A 19,808-nucleotide genomic window follows, 5' to 3' on the forward strand; every position below is an offset into this window, starting at 1 on the left:
TATTATACCCGAGTTGGTCAACGAGACAAGGCTCAAACGAAAGCTTATGGTAAGGCAAACTTTCAGGAAAAGTTTCAACTTGAAGTGAAACCTCGTTTAGGCTGTACAGCGTTGCCAATTTTCCATTTCTATGCGCTAAACTCACGAAATACTGAATCATTGCGTTCGGAATTCAATTTTCTCCGTCTGTAGCGTTCATTTACTATCGAGTCGTAATGTTTAGCCCATACTCATCAAAGTTATAGCCCATGAAGGTACGTTTTCCCCCAAAAATCTCGGAAAAACCCTAATTTTATGTTAAAAAAATTAATAATAAATTGGCAACACTGCTTCGAAAAGTTTACGATGGCCTTTAGTTGCGCTTCTATTAGATCTCAGGGTAGTATTCCGCTCGTAGACCGATGAACTAGTTTGTTTAATTATGATGCATTGGACTATTAATTAGTCCCGAATTTCTTCATTTTGGCACATAAAAATGGAAAATTGGCAACGCTGTACAGCCTAAACGAGTTTTCACTTCAAGTTGAAACTTTTCCCAGAAGTTTGCCTTACCATAAGCTTTCGTTTGAGCCTTGTCTCGTTGACCAACTCGGGTATAATAGTCTGTTGAACCATGACGATTCAGTATTTCGTGAGTTTAGCGCGCATAAAAATGGAAAATTGGCGACGCTGTACAGCCTAAACGAGGTTTCACTTCAAGTTGAAACTTTTCCCAGAAGTTTGCCTTACCATAAGCTTTCGTTTGAGCCTTGTCTCGTTGACCAACTCGGGTATAATAGTCTGTTGAACCATGACGATTCAGTATTTCGTGAGTTTAGCGCATAAAAATGGAAAATTGGCAACGCTGTACAGCCTAAACGAGGTTTCACTTCAAGTTGAAATTTTTCCCAGAAGTTTGTCTTACCATAAGCTTTCGTTTGAGCCTTGTCTCGTTGACCAACTCGGGTATAATAGTCTGTTGAACCATGACGATTCAGTATTTCGTGAGTTTAGCGCATAAAAATGGAAAATTGGCAACGCTGTACAGCCTAAACGAGGTTTCACTTCAAGTTGAAACTTTTCCCAGAAGTTTGCCTTACCATAAGCTTTCGTTTGAGCCTTGTCTCGTTGACCAACTCGGGTATAATAGTCTGTTGAACCATGACGATTCAGTATTTCGTGAGTTTAGCGCATAAAAATGGAAAATTGGCGACGCTGTACAGCCTAAACGAGGTTTCACTTCAAGTTGAAACTTTTCCCAGAAGTTTGCCTTACCATAAGCTTTCGTTTGAGCCTTGTCTCGTTGACCAACTTGGGTGTACTAGTCTACTTATGCACCGGACTAATAGTCCAATATCCTTGATTTTGGCACATGAAACTGGAAAATTGGCAACGCTGTACAGCCTAAACCAGGGGTCACTTCAAGTTGAAACTTTGCATGGAAGTTTGCCTTACCATAGGCTTTCATTTGAGCACTGTCCGGTTGACCAACTTGGGTATAAAAAAAGGGGCGAAAAAACACCACTTTTTGGCGAGGCTTTTAGGGGGCGGCAACTTTTGCATTTTTTAAAATTTAGGTATAAAAAAATTGGATCCAGAGAAAAAATTACGAACGAGAGAAGGCGACAAAATCTCTCATTTCCTGAGAGTATAGTAATTTCTAATTTTGTCGTCTTTTAGTGATACAAGAAGCAGCACTTTTAATTAGTCGAGATACGAGTGAAACGAAACACGCAATTTGGTTTGGAGCGGCGCAGTGCAGAGAGCAATGATGACGAGGACTTGACAAGGAAAAGCCCTCGGTGCGGCAGTTGGCATGTAACACATATTAGCGCCTGCAATACTGAATGAATACTTAATGCATTGCGCCAAACACAGTGCGGTAAGCAGCGGTCGGCTTAAAACGCACAGCGCCTACAAGACCGCACGAATACTTCACGCATTGCGTCAAATACAGTGCGGTCAGCGTGAGACACATAGCGCCTACGAGGCTGCATGGATACTTCACGCATTGCGTCAAACACAAGGCGGTCAACAGCGGTCGGCGTGGAACGCATAGCGCTTACAAGACTGTAGGAATACTTCAAGCATTGCGCCAAACACGGTGCGGTCAGCGCGGCGCGGCGGCGGAAGTTAAAATTAGTATTTATGTTTGTTCTTGCAAAAAATTTTCGTTAATTTCTTACAAATGAGAGGCCTCGTCCACACAGAGATAGTTTGTTAGTAGTGTTGACAGGGCTTCCGCCAAAAATGTGTCCAACACGAAAAACCGCGTCTTATGCATCCCTCCCCCTCCGGCATGTTCATTTGATGGTTTTTATTGATGATTCAAAACGAATGAGAGGGGGACGGCAAAATACAGGCGGCCCATGGACGGCAAGTAGGTAAATCCGGCCCTGAAAGACAGGACAAGAATATATGTTATCAGGAAATGCTGAGCCAAAGATCCTTCTAAAACCTTTCAGAGGACACTGCAAAACAAAGAACTATCGATAGTTGATCCTCGAGTAGGCTGTTTGTTACTAACTTGCGATAAGCGTAACTCTCCAACTCACTCTCTATGGAGGCGTTCGATTTTTACTGACCATTCGCAACGAGAGAGCCCTGTTTTCTCTAAATCCTGACAAAACAACTATAGACAAAAGTCTTTTAAACAAATACAGTTATCTCAGTTTTGACAAAAAGTGGATTTTCCAATTTTAATTTTAATCGTAACGTATTTAACACTCAACATTTTGTGTTCTTCGCCGGAAAAAAAAACAAAAGAAAAAATTAACGAGACAAAAATTATGAAAAAAATACATCGTAACAAAAAAAAACAGTAAAATTGAAATTATAAAAAAATTGAACGCTCCTAAATGTACGTTTGATCAGGCTCATCGTAACGGGAAAGTCTGTCACATGAATTTACAAATGTCATAGCCTGAGTTGGGCATATAAAAAAATTACGCCGCTCGTTAGTATGTAATTAAAACGTTTGCCGCCTATCCACAAACAAACCATCAGAATTTTATTGTGCGAGTAGGTGATGTGTGAACTGTGTGAATTTAATGACTCTTAGCTGATGGTGTTATTAATGAGCAAAGGTATTTCTTTTCAATTCAGCTCATCGCAGTCTTTTGAGATCCATTTTTGAAATAGTTTACTGTTTTAAAATATGTTTATAAGCCTAGTTTTTTTTTCTTTCTTTTTTTTAATTTATTCAAAGATGGGACTAGGGATAAGGAGAAGGAGAATAAAACATATGCCAGAAATGGACGTATTTATGCTAAATGGAACTATGTGCAAGTGGAAAGATGGGGTGTGCTCGTTAGTTAAAAGCCATAAGAATGAATGGGGATTTTAAAGCGCCAGTGACGTCAGCGGCAACGAAACCGTCTCCGTTGTCGTTCTTGCTCGGCTTTAACTCATGAGCCCTGTCCACAAAGATCTTATCACATGTCCACGGCTCACGAGTTAGCGCTCAGTTCCTTTTGATTTAATGTCAAGTCCCGCTTTTCCACTTTCTTAAAAAGAACTATATCCACTTTTACATTGTTTCTTGCTTCACCAAGTTGGTGAGCTGGATGACACCATGACACCAAGAGCCGGCCCCATCTTTCCACTTACACATAGTTCCTTTTGGCATAAAAACGTCCAAATGTGAGTTTATCACCCCCAGATCCCTCCTACCTTGCTATCTTCAGGGGGCCCACTGATTGAGAGTCAAATCAGTATTGGCTATTGCGGCACAGAATTTGATGTGCACATCTGTTAAAAAATTATATATTCCGACTTAAGCCCTCGCCGAATGTTGAAATTTATTCTTCCGGGCGATAGGGCGTTGGGGCGTTGTTAAGTGCTGGGGACGCACAGTGGATCGAGTCAATTAGAGAGGTCGGACATGAAATTTTTTACCAAAACTATAAATTTCGATGTATATTTCGTCACATTTTAAATTTTAAGGGGTGATTCCGGAAGAACATTTCACGAGAAAACCGATAGACACACTTCTAGGACCTCAAAGTTTTGCATGAACGGAGCTAAAAGCTTGTAAAGTTTCCAAATTTTGTCCGACCTCTCCTATTGATTCGATCCACTGTGGTACGTTGCCGAAAGTGACGGGGCATTTCCTTGGTCACTCCTCCACATCCATGATGGCGAATAAAGGCAAGGAAACCCGTCGGTCCCGAGTGAAATAGAGCACGAAGTGGTAGACGCGTCTCATGACTCCAGCAGGAGGTCAATCAATAACTTCCAGCTGATAGCAAGGTCGTGCCTCCCCGCCTCCGCCCTGCCGCCCTGCCGCGCGCAACCACGGAGCCATGAGTCGCCTCTCCATTTACCGTCGCAGACTCGCGAAAATCCCAGCTTTTGCTCTACTAACTCGCCCCGTGGGCACAGTGTTCTATCCATGACATTTTCGCAAAGTTCGGGTCGATTTTCCGGTAGTTTCCACCAAATTTCCCTGTCCGCGTTGTTTGCCCATCGCTAACTTTCTTAGCCTTCTGTTACAGCCTTGATGCCTACCCCAATCTGCCCAGTAGATAAGTTAAACTGTTGGAACTTTATCCAGATTTCACGAAGAGGGCCGAATCAAAACTGTGCGGATCTACCATTTCACGCATAACCATTTGTGCCAACCCCCCCCCCCCTTTCTCTCTTCAGTTGATCAGTGCCGTTTCACATAATTTGTTGCCAAAAAATTCTCCCTCCGTTCCTCAGGAATAATAACACCGTCCGACTTAATTAAGTGCAGTGTATTAAACGAGGATTATCTTCAGGGATTAATTGACCATCTGTAGTGTCATGTGTGAAAAATGAGGGACCACGTTCTCCGAAGCCGTCAGACTTGGAACTAACTGTCAATTACACTGTAAGTATTTTTGCTTGATAAAATAAATAAAAAATACATTTAAAAAACAAATGAGAAAACAACGAACCTGCCTTTGAGAATTTTTATGCGTTTCTCGCTGGAAGAAAACATTCCTTACGTGGCCGAAATTTCAGGCGTTTCGCACCTGCGCATTGGGCCTGTCGCTTAAATGTCTCTGCTACAGAAGTTGAGGACTGCGATACTCTCTCTTTCGACTTTTTCGTTACTTTCGTTGGTGAAAAAGCCTTCGCACACTCATATTTATTATACAAATAATTACAGAAATTTTATATTCCCCGCTTGTGCACATACATTATTGTGTACTAGGAAGGGCTTGTTTTATTCGAACAGATTTGAACAACGAATCGAATATACTGCACTAAAGTGCCCACGCTTGAAACATTTTCAAAGCTGTGTTCAGCAAAATAGAAAAGGGAGGTATTCGAGTGAATATTATGTGGTCATAGTATGTGTTCATCGGTATAATGTCGTAATTTTATCATCATTGGTTTTAAAAAAAACATTGTTTAATGATTTTGTTTCATGTGTTTCATCTTGTGTGACTATCGGTCCACGGGACAAGAGGCTTTCGTCCACGGAAACATATTTTTGAGGATTGCAAATATTGTCAAAATTTAAAATGTGTAAAAAATTGGTTTTTGTATTGGACAAATTCATGCTAAAAAGAACCAAATGCAAATGAATGAAATCAAAAGGAACCGTGTAAATACGATTATCATAGATCATTAGTAGTTATTTTTTATATCATTCATTATTTCATTGATCTTTTTAGCAGAACACTTTTTGATGGAAAACGCTCTCCAGCATTCAAAATAAAAAGTCACAAGTGATTCAGTTCAGCAAGATTGCCAGGTTAAGCAAGTAAATATAGATATTTTTCATGAGTTTAAAGAGGAAAATGTCTGATTTCGCAGCACTCATGGCCGGATTCACCTTCTTGCCGCCCATGGGCCGCCTGTATATTGCCGCCCCCTTCTCATTCGTTTTGAAACTCGATAAAACCATCAAATGAACGTGTCAGCAGGGGAGGGGTGCATAAGACGCATTTACTCGTGTTGAACACATTTTTGGGAAAGTCCTGTCAACACTACTAGCAAAAGTTCACGGAACTTTGCGCGAAAGTTAAGTTCCGTAAACCTATCTCTGTGTGGACAAGGCCTTCCATTCATAAGAAATGAACGAAAAAATTATGAAAGAACAAACATAAATGTGGATCGATGATTTTAACTTCCGCCGCCGCGCCGCGCAGACCGCACCGTGTTTGGCGCAATGCGTGAAGTATTCCGACAGTCTTCTAGGCGCTATGCGTTTCACGCTGACCGCACTGTGTTTGGCGCAATGCGTGAAGTATTCATGCATTCTTGTAGGCGCTATCCGTTTCACGCTGACCGCAATGACCGCATTGTGTTCGTCGCAATGTCTTAAGTATTCGTGCAGTCTTGTAGGCGCAAATATGTTTTACATGACGATCGCCGCTGACCGCAATGACCGCATTGTGTTCGGCGCAATGTCTTAAGTATTCGTGCAGTCTTGTAGGCGCAAATATGTTTTACATGACGATCGCCGCGCCGAGGGCTTCTCCTTTTCATCTCCAAGCCCTCGTTATCATTTCTTTCTAAGTCGCGCGTTTGGCCGTTCCAGGCCAAATTGCGTGTTTGATCTCTCTCTGAACTCGACTTATTGAAGGTGCTGTCTCTCGTATCACTAAGAGACAACAAAATTAGAAATTACTATACTCTCAGGAAATGAGAGATTTTGTCGCTTTTCCTCGTTTGTAAGTTTGTTTTTATAAATCCGATTTTTTTTATACCTACACTTTAAAAAATTGCAAATTTTTGCCGCCCCTTAGATTTGCCGTCATGGGCCGAGGCCCATGTGGCCACCCCCTTAATCCGGCCCTGCTGTCTGGCAACAATGCCTGCCATCTAAGGGCATAAAATTAGATTTTAATCAGTAGATTTTAAACCCCGAACGCGGCAGACCAAAATTCGACGTAGACATCTCCCCAAATCGTGTTTCGTAAACTGTAAATTTCGGAAACAGGACGGAAAATATTTGTAAAATTTCCCGGAAATTTGAGATTAATCAAAGGAAATTTGGCAACTTCTGAAGGCTCATATGGCGTTTTTCCTTAGCACGGCAGTACTGGATCCAAAATTAATTCATGCCATAGAGGGTTAAGTCTACCTTTTTATTCTCGCTCAGTCACAGCAACTATATGTCTTCCAATTTGACTCAGAATTCATTCTGCGAGAAGCTCGGATGAGGGAGAGTAAACCGTCGTGCCGCGACAGGAACAATCTTTACCCATGGTGGAATCGCCCTGTCGGATTTTTGGCGGGGAACCCTCGCAAATATTTGCTCATTATAATAGAACGCTATGCCTGGCTTTCTCAGCTAATTTCGGGAACGAGCGTTACGCCGTAAGCAGCAAACGTTAGCCGACGATGAGTTATGCTCGCCGGATTGCTCCGAAGATATTAGGCGCGTCGTGAGCACCTCCACTTAAAGGGTGGCGGTGGTGTAGATAAGGGGTTGTTTTCACGGAATGAGCATCTTTACGCGCGCCTCCCAATTATATTAAAGTGCTCTCATTTCCACCGTTACCAGCTTCTAGTTCTAAGCTCGTCGCGGTCGCTTTCCCCGAGATATTTGGAAATTTAATACCAACCGGCATCACCGTGTCGGTTTTGTTCCTCGTGACGATAAGGAGCTTGGGCGAAAAGGGGACAAGAAAAAGAACGGAAAAAATATCCAATTTGGGGAAAGAAAAAAATCTGTACACGTGTCGGGACTCGCTAAACGGAGGAGTAACTGCCAAAATTTGAGAGCGTTCTGGGCGCCCCCTGATAGCAGCATTCAAATTCTTGGTAGGAATAGCGGGGATTTTTTGAGTTATATAATTCCAAGCTTGGGCAATTAGGCCGTGGTCCTTTAAAAGCCTTACGAAGAAAAAATCCGGTTGAACAAAATATTGTAAAGATTCCTCTTTTATCGTACAAGCCATCTAAACGGATGCGGTAAATATTCGTTTCGGAAATCAACACTGGTTTAATGTAGTAGAGAGAGAGAGAAAAAGAGAAAAAAGGAGTAGCACTGAAATTTGTCTGAATAAAAGAGTGAACCTTAGCCACCCAAGAAGGTATGACTAAACTCTGGAAAAATGGATCTCAAAATGTGACGTAAAAAATTTTATCCTGTACCAAAAAATAACTCGTAATCATTCCTTAAAATGCTCTTTGATTCAGTGTTTCCTGTCATTATCACACCGCAGAAATTTCAAGCTGTAATATTTCTAACTGCCTATTGTTTATTTGCCTTTACAAAAATAAAATATGAACGTACATTTTTAAACGTTATGATTAAATTAATTTCTTGTAATTCTGCATTATTGCATCTATTAAATTTGACTTACCAAGAATAGCCTAGATGCATGAAATAGTCTATCAAAAACTTTTTATCAATTTACATACCAAATGCATTTCGGCATGAGCGCCATCTTTAGGGTTACAAATTATAAAAACAATTGAGAACATAAACAAAACAACGAGTTAAGTTACGTGTTTTTAGAGTCCAGTCATCGTGTAGATAACTCAGCTAGGCGATTTGAGCATGAGCATGGAGCTATCATTGACATTTTGAGACTATGATGCCAGGCTGGTTGGATCCGCGTGTAGCGAAGGTGAACTTCCAGCCGTTTCCTCGATATGCAGATCAACATGTTAATTGATATTAATTTCCACGGATGTTTACGGAACAACTGCAGTGTAATTCCCCCACGTCAACCACCTCGTTACATTCATGGTCGGGAAAATCATTGTTTCAGGCTCCGCTCCAGCTTTTCTCGTCGATTACGTCCGAGCTCGGTGCATGTTACTCCTGGCATGTTCTGTTGCTGGATTCGCATTTTGTTATCGCGTTGGCTTGACTGTATTTACTATGCAGATTGCAGGAGTAATCAACATGCAACTCCCTCAGGGAAATTTCGTGGTGTTGCCGCTCTGAGTCTAATTTACTTCTGACGGCGGGTAAAAGACTTGGAAAGCTTTCGATTGACTTATTTAAAAGCAAAATGAGCTATGTCGACGGTGTAAGTCGGCAATCACATATATCGTTTCTGGTGTCCATGAAAATCTCCGCCTCTATGTTATTTTTTAAAAGGAGAACAAATTGAAATCATTCTTTGAAGTTTTTGCAGAATTTTCTTCGCGCAGAGAAGGAAAATCACATCAGTTTTAAAGAATAGCCGTTAAGTAGTTTTCCGTTTAAAAAATAAAGTATGACAGGAAGTCTGCGACGATGCAAACCTAGTTAGCTGATTGCCGACTTACACCGTCGATATGCATTCTGGCATGAGCCCTTAGATCCCAAAACTGCATGCATGACAGGGCTAATGTCACAATGAATATAGCCTTTTTTACTTAAACGAGTCAATCGAGACACTATTGCCACTGCTTAGAGAAGGGTCTTACAAGCAAATGAGAAATCAGAAAACGTCCCGAAATGTCAAACTAAATTGAAACTAAAGCGGTTTGAGGTTTTGCAGTTCTAAAGGCGTTGTATTGAGAAAAACCTATTTTTGAACTTTTCACTTGCCTTGTTTGGAGCTGAGAATTACCTGTTCTGAAATGCACAAGAACGCCACCTGCTGACTTCAATTGTGAATCTGTAGACGTTGCTGAATTATTGGCAGAAATGTAGAAAAATACCTAGTTTTTCCACAAAGTGAAATTCCCAACAAAATGTGGCTGTGGGAAAATGCAAAAGTTTTCAGTATCTTTTTCTCATAGAACTACCTTTCCCACACAGAATTAGGGACCGATCGTCCGATGAACAACACTATATTTTTAATTTTTCGACTCCCCATCTCCTCCCTTCCAATCGCATTTATGACGTGTGACACCCTATTCTTTCACATGTAAATACAAAATGGCGAATAATGTATTTTATGGACGACCCTTAATGAGTAGGATTCAAATTCAGGGAAATGAATTGTTTCCGATTTGAGTTTTAGCTCAATGAGGAAAGAGCCTTTAAAGATTGCTCATTCCTCAACGTTGAGTCCTATGAATGTATGTATACATAATGTAATTGCGGTGTGTCGGTGCGGTCGTCTGAATACATGTGTTTCCTAAACGAATGCTTCCAATAAGAATAAACGTGGCTGGAAACAACGAATATCCTTTGTTCGACAAAAAAATCACTGGTAGTGAAGAAAAAACAAATCGGAAAAAACTTATTATCTAATTTCTCTGCGGAAATATCTCTGAACGAGCCCGGGTCAGTAAATTTTTTTTTTGACCACGCACAAAGGGAAAAAGTCTATTTTTAAGGTCTCACTCACCGGTCTCTCTTTCTCTCCTCCTTGGCAGTGCTCAAGGTAATGCTTGATCTAATCCCATGCTGTTTTTCTCATTAATTTTGTTTTTCTCTATTCCAACTGAAATTCACTCACTCGTAGCGCTTACTCATTACCATTGTGTTATAGCTCACTCTTACGAAACCAATGCCCTTTTTCTTCTTTTTTTTCTTTCTTTCTTCATTCGTCAGCAAAAAAGAAACGAAACGTCCATTATTCTTAATTCATTCTTTTATCGTTTTTTTACAAGCCTCTAGTTTTTTTCACTGCAAACAGAAAATTGTCCACCAAGCAAAATTTTGGGAACGCTCAAAATACACACCCCCTTCATATTCACATATATTCTGTAGATCAGAGAAGGACTCCCGTCTCCCTCGCCCACAGAATTTTACTGTCATTTAACTTATGAGTCACTTTATATTATTTTTTTATTTGAGGCTCACGTGCATCAAAAAAATGAACAAAGTCTTAGCGATCGAACTACGTTAGATAGATAGTTCCACGTGAAAACTACCGTTTCATAACTTTGCGCTACACATTATTTTGGAGGTATTGGTAATATTTAACTCATAATATGGGAAATTGGGAATGTGAGTGGAACTTTCTCACCGAAAACTTAGTGTTAACCGTCCCAAAGTAGTATCGATTTCCAAAATGTATCGTTTCCCTTTAATCTTTTACGAAAGTCCTCTTTTCTGAAAACAATTGGCGAAAATTGGTCCAAACTTAAAAACTTCAACTCCAAACTTCAGCTTTTTGTTGCGTTTGACGAACCACCGGAAAAACGTTAGCAGTGCACATTATCTTCCGCCATGAACTGGTTCTCCTACGTCTGTGAGCTGAAGTTTGTAGGATATCCACTTGCTGACAATCATACGATTTCATATAAAGGAAGGTGAAACAGTGGACATGATATTCTGATGTTGCATCATAACCGTGCAGATGCAGATCAACACTTCACCTTACCATTTTCATTTTAAGAGCTGCCCACCTTGACAACAATGTAAAGCCCAAAGCTTTAACTCGAAGGCCCGATATTTAATTTAGGAGCGAGACAAACAAAGATTCTTTAGTTGCCTAAGAGGAACATTGTTGCCAAGACCTTATGTTACTTGGTGTGCATTTCGATACTTTCGAAACGTGCTGAAGTTACATTTATTAAATAGGAGACTGTCATAGATAATTTCAATGAAAAGATTGAAATTCATTCTCTAGAACTGATAAAAAGTTCTTACAATGTAAGATAAGTACAAGCGCATTACTGCGTTATCTTTCATCATAGACTTATACAAAATCACGTTACGAAGAGAGGTGGAGTTTTAAAACAACCTTCCTAAATATGTATCGATTGTTCTACTCGAGTTTAAATGCCCAAATTGTTCCGAGATACTCTGGGCGTGCTCATATTTATTTATTACTTATTGTGTAAAGCCATTTATACAGAATTTTCCTATTGTAGAATTTTGGTCCATTATGTCCTCTTGCTTTCTTTTTTCACAGAAAAATAACCTGAAGTTAATTGAGTTCCCCTAGATTGGGAATACCTACTCACAGGTTAAACTTATTTACCTTTTCTCTTTCAACTAAGCCATCTATTTACTAAAGCATGGCTGTAAAAACAATCTATCCCCATTTTTTTTTATATCTCTGTTACTCCCCCTCTTTATACCGATCCTCACCCACCCTATAACTCTATAAAAACCCCGACGAATACAGAAGGTTGCAGTATCCTTTAAGGATAAAATACCTACTTACATAATTATAAAATAAAAAAAAGTAGAGAGAGTGGCAACGAAAAACTGCTTTTTATGATAAAGCTTGGCAACATCATCGTGGGGTACAGCACTGCCACATTACGGCCAGCAAAGGTACGCACGTTTGTCCAGTCTCCCAAAACTTGCTCGGAGAAGTGACATAATTAGCTTTTTACCGCTTTGAAGTCGTCGGCCGGGAGGGGCTCAAGACTGGACCAAGACCAGGGCACCTCCAGTTCCGCGTGCTCTAGTCTAGCCTAGTGCCATTTCACTCCTCTTCCAACTCCACCATTTTCCAATCTTTTAATTGCTGTCAAGTGATTTTTTTCGGTGCAGCGGTTTCGAACAGGACTTTCCGTTTTTTGAGTGTCATTGATATTTATCACGGGCCAATGAGAAAGAGTCGTGATGGCTAGCGCTCATGCAGTCGTTCGAATGCGAGAGTGTTTTTGTGTTAGTTTCATGTGGAACCTGCAAGTCCTGCAAGAACCTGTGGAAGTCCACTAGCCACTATTTAGCGATGGACTTAAACTGGCCGAAGCATGTGAGTGAGGGCGCTTGAACTTTTTTATTTCGAAAGACCTCCTCCTTCTCCACACGGTAAAAAAGGAATGGCAGCGTTTCAAAATGTCCGCTTTTACAATATTTTTTGAAAAGAAACAAACCAACTTTATCGGTTGTTTGTACAGAATATCCTGCGAACACGTCCATAGTAAAAGTGAGTCAGCCTGACGTCAGACTATGTTTCATAAACTACGGTTAAGCCCGTACGTTGAGGCCACAACCCCATTGTACGAGAAACGGTCATTCCATCCAATAAATTTTAGTAGGACTCCAAAATTAGGATCGAATCACATCTGGCCACAACTTAATTTTTTCCGTGTACATAAATTAGAAAATTTTGCGATAAAAATCGAATATCAATCAGTATCGACAGATGATCAAAATTATTTTCGGTTTATTCATTTTAACTCTTTGCCGCTTGACGGTGTGCATTGAATGATGTATGAAAGTTTCTTGAAACTAAATATTAATTTAATAACTAGGGGGCCTCGAATTTTATTAGATGCCGTAAATAAAAACTCTGCGCAATAATTGTTTCTATAAATCTCCAATATTACAATCACCGTTAATTTCACTAAAGAGTGTTTTGGCTGAGAATGACATTAAATACACATGTACTTAGAAAGTTGGTTAAATAAGGGGTTGATTTAAACAGAAGGTGCAGTTCGTCAGACTCATTCATCGATTTTTTCAGCTTCTATCATATTTAACACTTTTTAAGCACCTCTCTCCCGAATGATGACCAATTGAGTCTTCCTCTCGCTTTTTTCTTCAGATGGATGGCTGTAGAACACTTTGAATTTTATCGATTTTTTAAGCTTCCATCATTCTTGTCAGACACTTTTTAGGCACCTCTAGACTCCCTAATAATGACCAATTGAGCCTTAGTCTCTCATTTTTCTTCAGATGGATGGATATAGAAAACTTTGAAATTCATCCATTTTCTTACTCCCCTCTTTTTCCTTTCTTTTTTCTCCTTTTTTATACCTCAATCCTGCAACACACATATTCACACTTACAAAAAGCTGGCTGTCCCCCACCCCCTATCTATACGTCGCTGTACCTCCTGACACCCTTCCTCCGAATGTCTCACTAGATTATGAATGCACGTGACGCCCTATGTTCAATGTCCGACTCTAGACTAGATGCAGACAAAATAAATTGAAGTTCCTGTATCCCTGGCCCATCAATGTTTGACTTAAACTACTTCTTACTGAAAACTCGATATTTTAGTTGAATGGGAACGTTTTTGTAGCATACTTAATGCAAGCGTGATTTTTTTCGAAAAAGTTTTTTACTTTTTCCCTAATTTGTTTTAAAAAATAAAACTGTCCGGATTTAACGTCGATTTTTTTTTTTTATTAAAGGCACGTATCCACATGTGCAAAGTTTAAGAGTTATATGCATTAAAGTGAGCGCTAATTAACGCTGTGTGGTAGTTAAACCAAGCGTGTAAGTATCTCTGCACGATGTTTTGAGAGTAGTTTGGCCTAGTTTCTCAATACTGAATTTGTGTCAGTTGGAACTCGCAGGTGAAACTTTTGTGATCGTCTAGGTCTGTGTTTGAACTCAGAGCAAAGATCTCTATTTAAGATGTATAAAAAGTTTGAAATCAGGCTTGTAAATAACCCGAAAAAATTTACATCAATGTCGATGAAACTCGACTTTTGAATTTTCAAAAATTGAAAGTTGACAAAGTTAAATCACATTTGAACTACTGAAAGTAAATGTTTATATGATTATTATGCATTTCTTCATTTTGCCTTTTTTGTGTGTGTTTTCTTTATCCCTCCTTTCCCACATCGTTTACTTACTTCATCTTCTTATTTTCTCTTTCATTGCTCTTTCTCCGTCCCTCTACTTTAGCTTCCTCTTTTCCTCTTTTGCAGGTACCTCTTCTTATTCTCCTCTTCTCCGGCCTCTTCCTCTGAATTATTTTTCTCTTCTTTTAATCCTCCACATCCCTTTCCTCGCCCTCAACCATGCCTATCTTCTTTTACCCCTTCCTTTTTTTCTCATCTTTTTCATTCTTATTATTCTATTTATTCTAATTCTACTACCTCTCATAATAAATCCTCTATGAAGTCATTAATTGTACACCAATATTTCAGAGGGAATACCCCTTTAATTTCGTTTTCATCATTGATAAAGAGGAAGTTGTAATTTTCACCTTGCCACCTGAGACATGCATACACGCGCATATACTGCCGTGCTAAGGGAGAACGCCGTATGAGTCTTCATGCGTTGCCAAGTTTCCTTTGATAAAATACTAATTTGTTGGGAAAGTTACGAATATTTTTCCCCCATTTGTCAGACAATATCGTTTGCAGTCTAATACAAAGTATCTGAAAATTCCAAGGAAAAATATGCATAATTCCTTTTCAAAATAAAAATTTTATTGGAGGAAATTTGGCAACCCTCGAATGTTCATACGGCGTTTTTCCTTAGCACGGCAGTATACATCCACATGAAAGTAGCATTGCATGTGGAACCTGAAAGACACATTAATTTGGGCAAGGGTGTAATCATCATCCTGAACCTTGCATGACAAGACGGCAGTCTCTTAAAAAATGCAGCCCCTACTAAGAATGATAAACGAATGTTTGTGCCTTTCTGTCTCAAAGGCGTTTAATTAGCTGTGACGAGATCCGCCACCCAATGGAGGACGAGTCGCCTCACACGGGAACCTATGAAAAACGCCTTTTCCTTTACTTCATTACATTTTAGAATCTTAGCTCATTGTCTCTTCATTAAAATTAATATTGGCGAAACGGCTCTCGCGGGGACCTTACAAATCATCCCCGAGCCTTCCGCATCCCTTTAGCCGTGCCCCAGGCGCACAACTCATTACGTTGATGCGACTTAACCCTTCCAGCCCCATACCCACGCCGTCGTGCTGAGGAAGAAAGCCGTATGAGCCTGCAAGACGCTGCAAAGTTTCTTCCGATAAAAACCGAAGTTACTGGGAAAATTGTGAATATTATTTTCCAAAACATTCAGTCAATTGTGCTCGCAAGTAAATCCAAATTATCTAAAAATGTGAAGGAAAAATATGCGAGATTTTTGTGAAAAGTACATGTTTTTTCAAGGGGAAATTTGGCAACCCTCGAATGTTCATACGGCTTTCTTCCTTAACACGACAGCGCGGCTGATACTGATGTTTTATACAGTTGCTAGGTGATAAGATTCCTAGTCTACTTCCATTAAACGCTCCCGGATGTTTCTGATAAATTGGCAACGATGGCTCTTTTGCATGGCTTATCACCGATGACTGTTAATTTGTAATGTGCCAATGATTTATCAACTGTCCTCTCCGCTCGAGGCCGTCTTTTGTTTCAATTTAAATATATTTCCCAGAGGTAATTCCGCGGCAGAAACTACCAATATCTTTTGCAAGGTTGGCGCATAGCGATTACCTTCATTAGGGGAGATGGAAAGGCTAAAACAGTCGTAAGACTTCGAATTCATCATTTTTTTGCACTCTCTGCGGCTCCCCAAATGGGTATACTGCAAATATCAGTTAGAATGGAAATAACAGTCAATCCTATATGGAATCACTCTGAAATTACCATGAGCGCATTGAAAAAGTTTGAACATGGCCGGATTCCCCTACTTGCCGCCCATGGGCCGCCTGTATTTTGCCGCCCTCCTCTCATTCGTTTTGAAACTCGATAAAAACCATCAAATGAACGTGTCAGCGGGGGAGGGGTGCATGAGACGCATTTCCTCGTGTTGACCACATTTTATGGGAAAACCCTGTCAACACTACTAGCAAAAGTTCACGGAACTTTGCGCGAAAGTTAAGCTCCGTAAACCTATCTCTGTGTAGACAAGGCCTTCCATTCAGGAGAAATGAACGAAAAAATTATGAAAGAACAAACATAAATGTGGATCAATGATTTTAACTTCCGCCGCCGCGCGCCGCGCAGACCGCACCGTGTTTGGCGCAATGCGTGAAGTATTCCGACAGTCTTGTAGGCGCTATGCGTTTTACGCCGACCGCTGTTGAACGCACTGTGTTGGACGCAATGCGCGAAGTATTCACGCAGTCTGGTAGGCGCTAACCGTTCCACGCTGACCGCAATAACCGCACTGTGTTCGATGCGATGCGTGAAGTATTCGTGCAGCCTTGTAGACGCTAATATGTGTTACATGCCGATCGCCGCGCCGAGGGCTTCTCCTTTTCATCTCAAGTCCTCGTTATCATTTCTTTCTAAGTCGCGCCATTCCAGGCCAAATTGCGTGTTTGGTCTCTCTCTTAACTCGATTTATTGAAGGTGCTGTCTCTTGTATCACTAAGAGACGACAAAATTAGAAATTATTATACTCTCAGGAAATGAAAGATTTTGTCGCCTTTCCTAGTTTGTAATTTTTTTTTTATGAATCCGATTTTTTTTATACCTACACTTTAAAAAATTGCAAATTTTTGCCGCCATGGGCTGCGGCCCATGTGGCCACCCCCTTAATCCGGCCTTGAGTTTGAAAGCATTCATCTAGCATGCCTGCGACCCTGCTTATCATCATAGGGTGAAGAACATTTTAGTCGAGCACTTTACTATTTTCCGCTTAGATTACCTAGAAAAGTGGACTGTCCGACGCTCCCTTGCACAAACCGGACATGACATTGCTCATTAAAAATAGGGGATATTGTATTTCTGCAAATTATTCTCTTAAAAAACCCATTCTGTTCCCGCCGCCTTGAACAATTGTCAATCATAACTCCTTTTAAAAAAACCTTTTCTTAACAAAAATTCAGAGAACCACTGCCAGAGACCTCTGAGCATGTATGTGCTTTGATTGCTAAAACGGTGTCGAATATGGCTGCCAACAACAACAGTTTTTACCAAAGGTAAACGTGCTTTCGCACAGGTATGACCGCAACTATTCTCTTACCAATTCATAAACACGATTAAAATTCAGGTAACGTATTCGCGACGTATTTGGTGTCCAAGCAGTATCAATTGGCGATTGTCGCTGAAAAATTGATCAGCTTTGAAATTCTCTCAGCGTTTTCCTGCGACCTCAACGACTCAGAACTTCTTCCTTTGTATTGTGGTTGTAGAAACTACTGAGTTTTTTATCTGAACATTGGTATGGGTAAAAAAAACTTTAAAAAGGCGGTTTCGACTATCAATTGTAAAAGAGTTTCGTTAACACGAAAAAAAGTTCAGGTTAATGAACCGCGATACGTTGTCCTGAACCTAACAGTCGTACCTTACAGATTATGTACCAATGCCTTTGGTCCATGTAACCAAACTTTCAAACGTGAAAGTTTAGGAGAGGCGTGAATCATTGACGATCGATATTGTCTCATTTGAGAACGGATGGTAAAGAATCAATTATCAAAGTGTTGGTTGCAAACACCCTGATAATCGTTCATTCTCCATAGGTTTAAAGGGCTCATCAATGGATTCATCGCAGAACACTCTACGTTATACCAATAATGACAGGTGAATATTCAGCTTCCTGCAGCCTTTTTAAATATATCATTAACGTGATTAAACGGCGAGAATAATGGCACAAGTGAAATGGATTATCGGCAACGAACAAACGACCCGCGTCCGTGGAAAAGAATCGTCCATCATAGACCGAATTTCCTGTCGGGGCTATCACGCCTCTTTCTCTGGGCAGTCCTAGCTTTGTTCGCGGAAAACATAAATTTCCACGTTGACTTTCGAGGTAATTTAAAATGTAATCAGGCTTCGTGTCCGCGCGGAATCGAAAAGCGGCTCATTATCGCGTGCGAAAACAGGGCTGGTTTTGTCAAGCCCTGAAAATCCTCGAATTATTTATTACCCTCGCACCCTCCCCTTCGCACACCTTTTCCTCCTCTTCACCAAAATTATTGCTTTTTTGCACAAAAGGGTTGCAAGAAAATTAAAAACTCTGTGTATCATTCGTGGCTTCTGATTCGGGGGATGGGGGTGTGAAAAAGGTGGACAGTACTTCACTAAACCAGAAAGAGGGGAGAGAAAAAGCGGGAAATTTTTTTTCGAGCTGGAGCGTGGGTGCCATCCTCCCCTAAACCTCGATTCGCCTCTGATTTTTGTTGTACGGAGTAATTTTTCCTCCTTTTAACGTAAATACTAAATTTTTTTACATAAAATATGTTCCAATTTGGACAGTTTGCCCACCGTGACATCTGTGGTCTCACATTACTCAGTACTCGCTCAAACTCTCGCCTCCTCAAATTTCCTGGGTTTCTTTTCTATGTCTCTGCCCAACCTTTCATTTCCAATTTATCTCCTCTTGACGCAACAATGTACATTTGAAAAGAGGAAGATGAAATTAACAGTTGATCGAAATGCAAAGCGGATGCGCCTTCAATTCGATAGCTATGCAATGTGAGCTTTAATAACGTTGAGAGAGTTGTGCCACGCTTCCTGCCATGATCTACGCACTAAACTTGTTTTCATTCAATTCTTCATAGAGTGATTGAAGGATCAACAAATAACTATCAGGAAAATAAATATATAAGCACGAAGATGGGTGATTTTTGTCTCTGTCTCTCTATTTGTATCGTCATATACCATTAACTTTTACCTCTCCTTAAGCCTCAAAAGATATCTTCGAAAATGGGTAATTCGAGTATAGTACTGTCCAGGAGTATACATCGATTCATACCTCTGCTTAGTTTGTTTGTTTTTTTTTCCTTTTTTGAAGCAAAACCTGTTTCTGTGAAACATCTCCCTCCACAGATATTCGATTAATCATGAATGATGAATAAGTTCCCTCCGTCGATGTAGACAATGAGATTAAAAATCCATTCGCGTCATCGATAAATTTTCAAGTAATTGCGTTTCTAGTAATTGTAAAGGATTAAGATATCGACCTTTTTGCTCTCTGGTTCACTGCCAAAAGTGTCAACATACCGCAATCATGATACTGTATTCATCAGCATTAATTTTACCTGTTCGAATGCGTTCTCGATGAAATAATGAATCGGCGCTTGGATGTTTAGTGGGCATGCCCACGTCAATTTGCGTTGTTATTCTGCTGTTTGACTCCACCTGATAAGAAACCCGCTTTGGTGACGGTATGTGATAAAATTGAGTCAAGTTCTGTGTAAAAACGGCCTTGATGCTAAACACCGTAAAATTCTTGTGCCAAAGCATGAGCGACCTTTTCCAATGAGTGTTCAATCAACATCAATGTTTTCCTTGATTGAAATGTTTTCAGCTCCCACTGCTGTTAAAAATATGCCTTCTTTCTCAAGCTAAATATCTGATATGTGTTTATCTTTCTGTTGGATATTTGAACCCTTTCAAGGGTTTGG

At 40.2% G+C, this 19,808-nt stretch overlaps 1 protein-coding gene across 1 annotated transcript in view; it reads left to right on the plus strand.

Annotated features, from left to right (window-relative positions):
• The first annotated feature begins 4,032 nt into the window (after positions 1-4,032).
• Positions 4,033-19,808, plus strand: part of LOC109034045 (protein THEM6) — a 34,088-nt gene continuing 18,312 nt past the window's right edge. The window contains exon 1 of the mRNA XM_019046969.2: positions 4,033-4,834. The gene's annotated coding sequence lies outside the window, so the exon portion shown is untranslated. The remainder of the gene's footprint in view (positions 4,835-19,808) is intronic.

The sequence above is a fragment of the Bemisia tabaci genome, chromosome 1 (assembly GCF_918797505.1).
Source record: "Bemisia tabaci chromosome 1, PGI_BMITA_v3".
NCBI lineage: Eukaryota > Metazoa > Arthropoda > Insecta > Hemiptera > Aleyrodidae > Bemisia > Bemisia tabaci.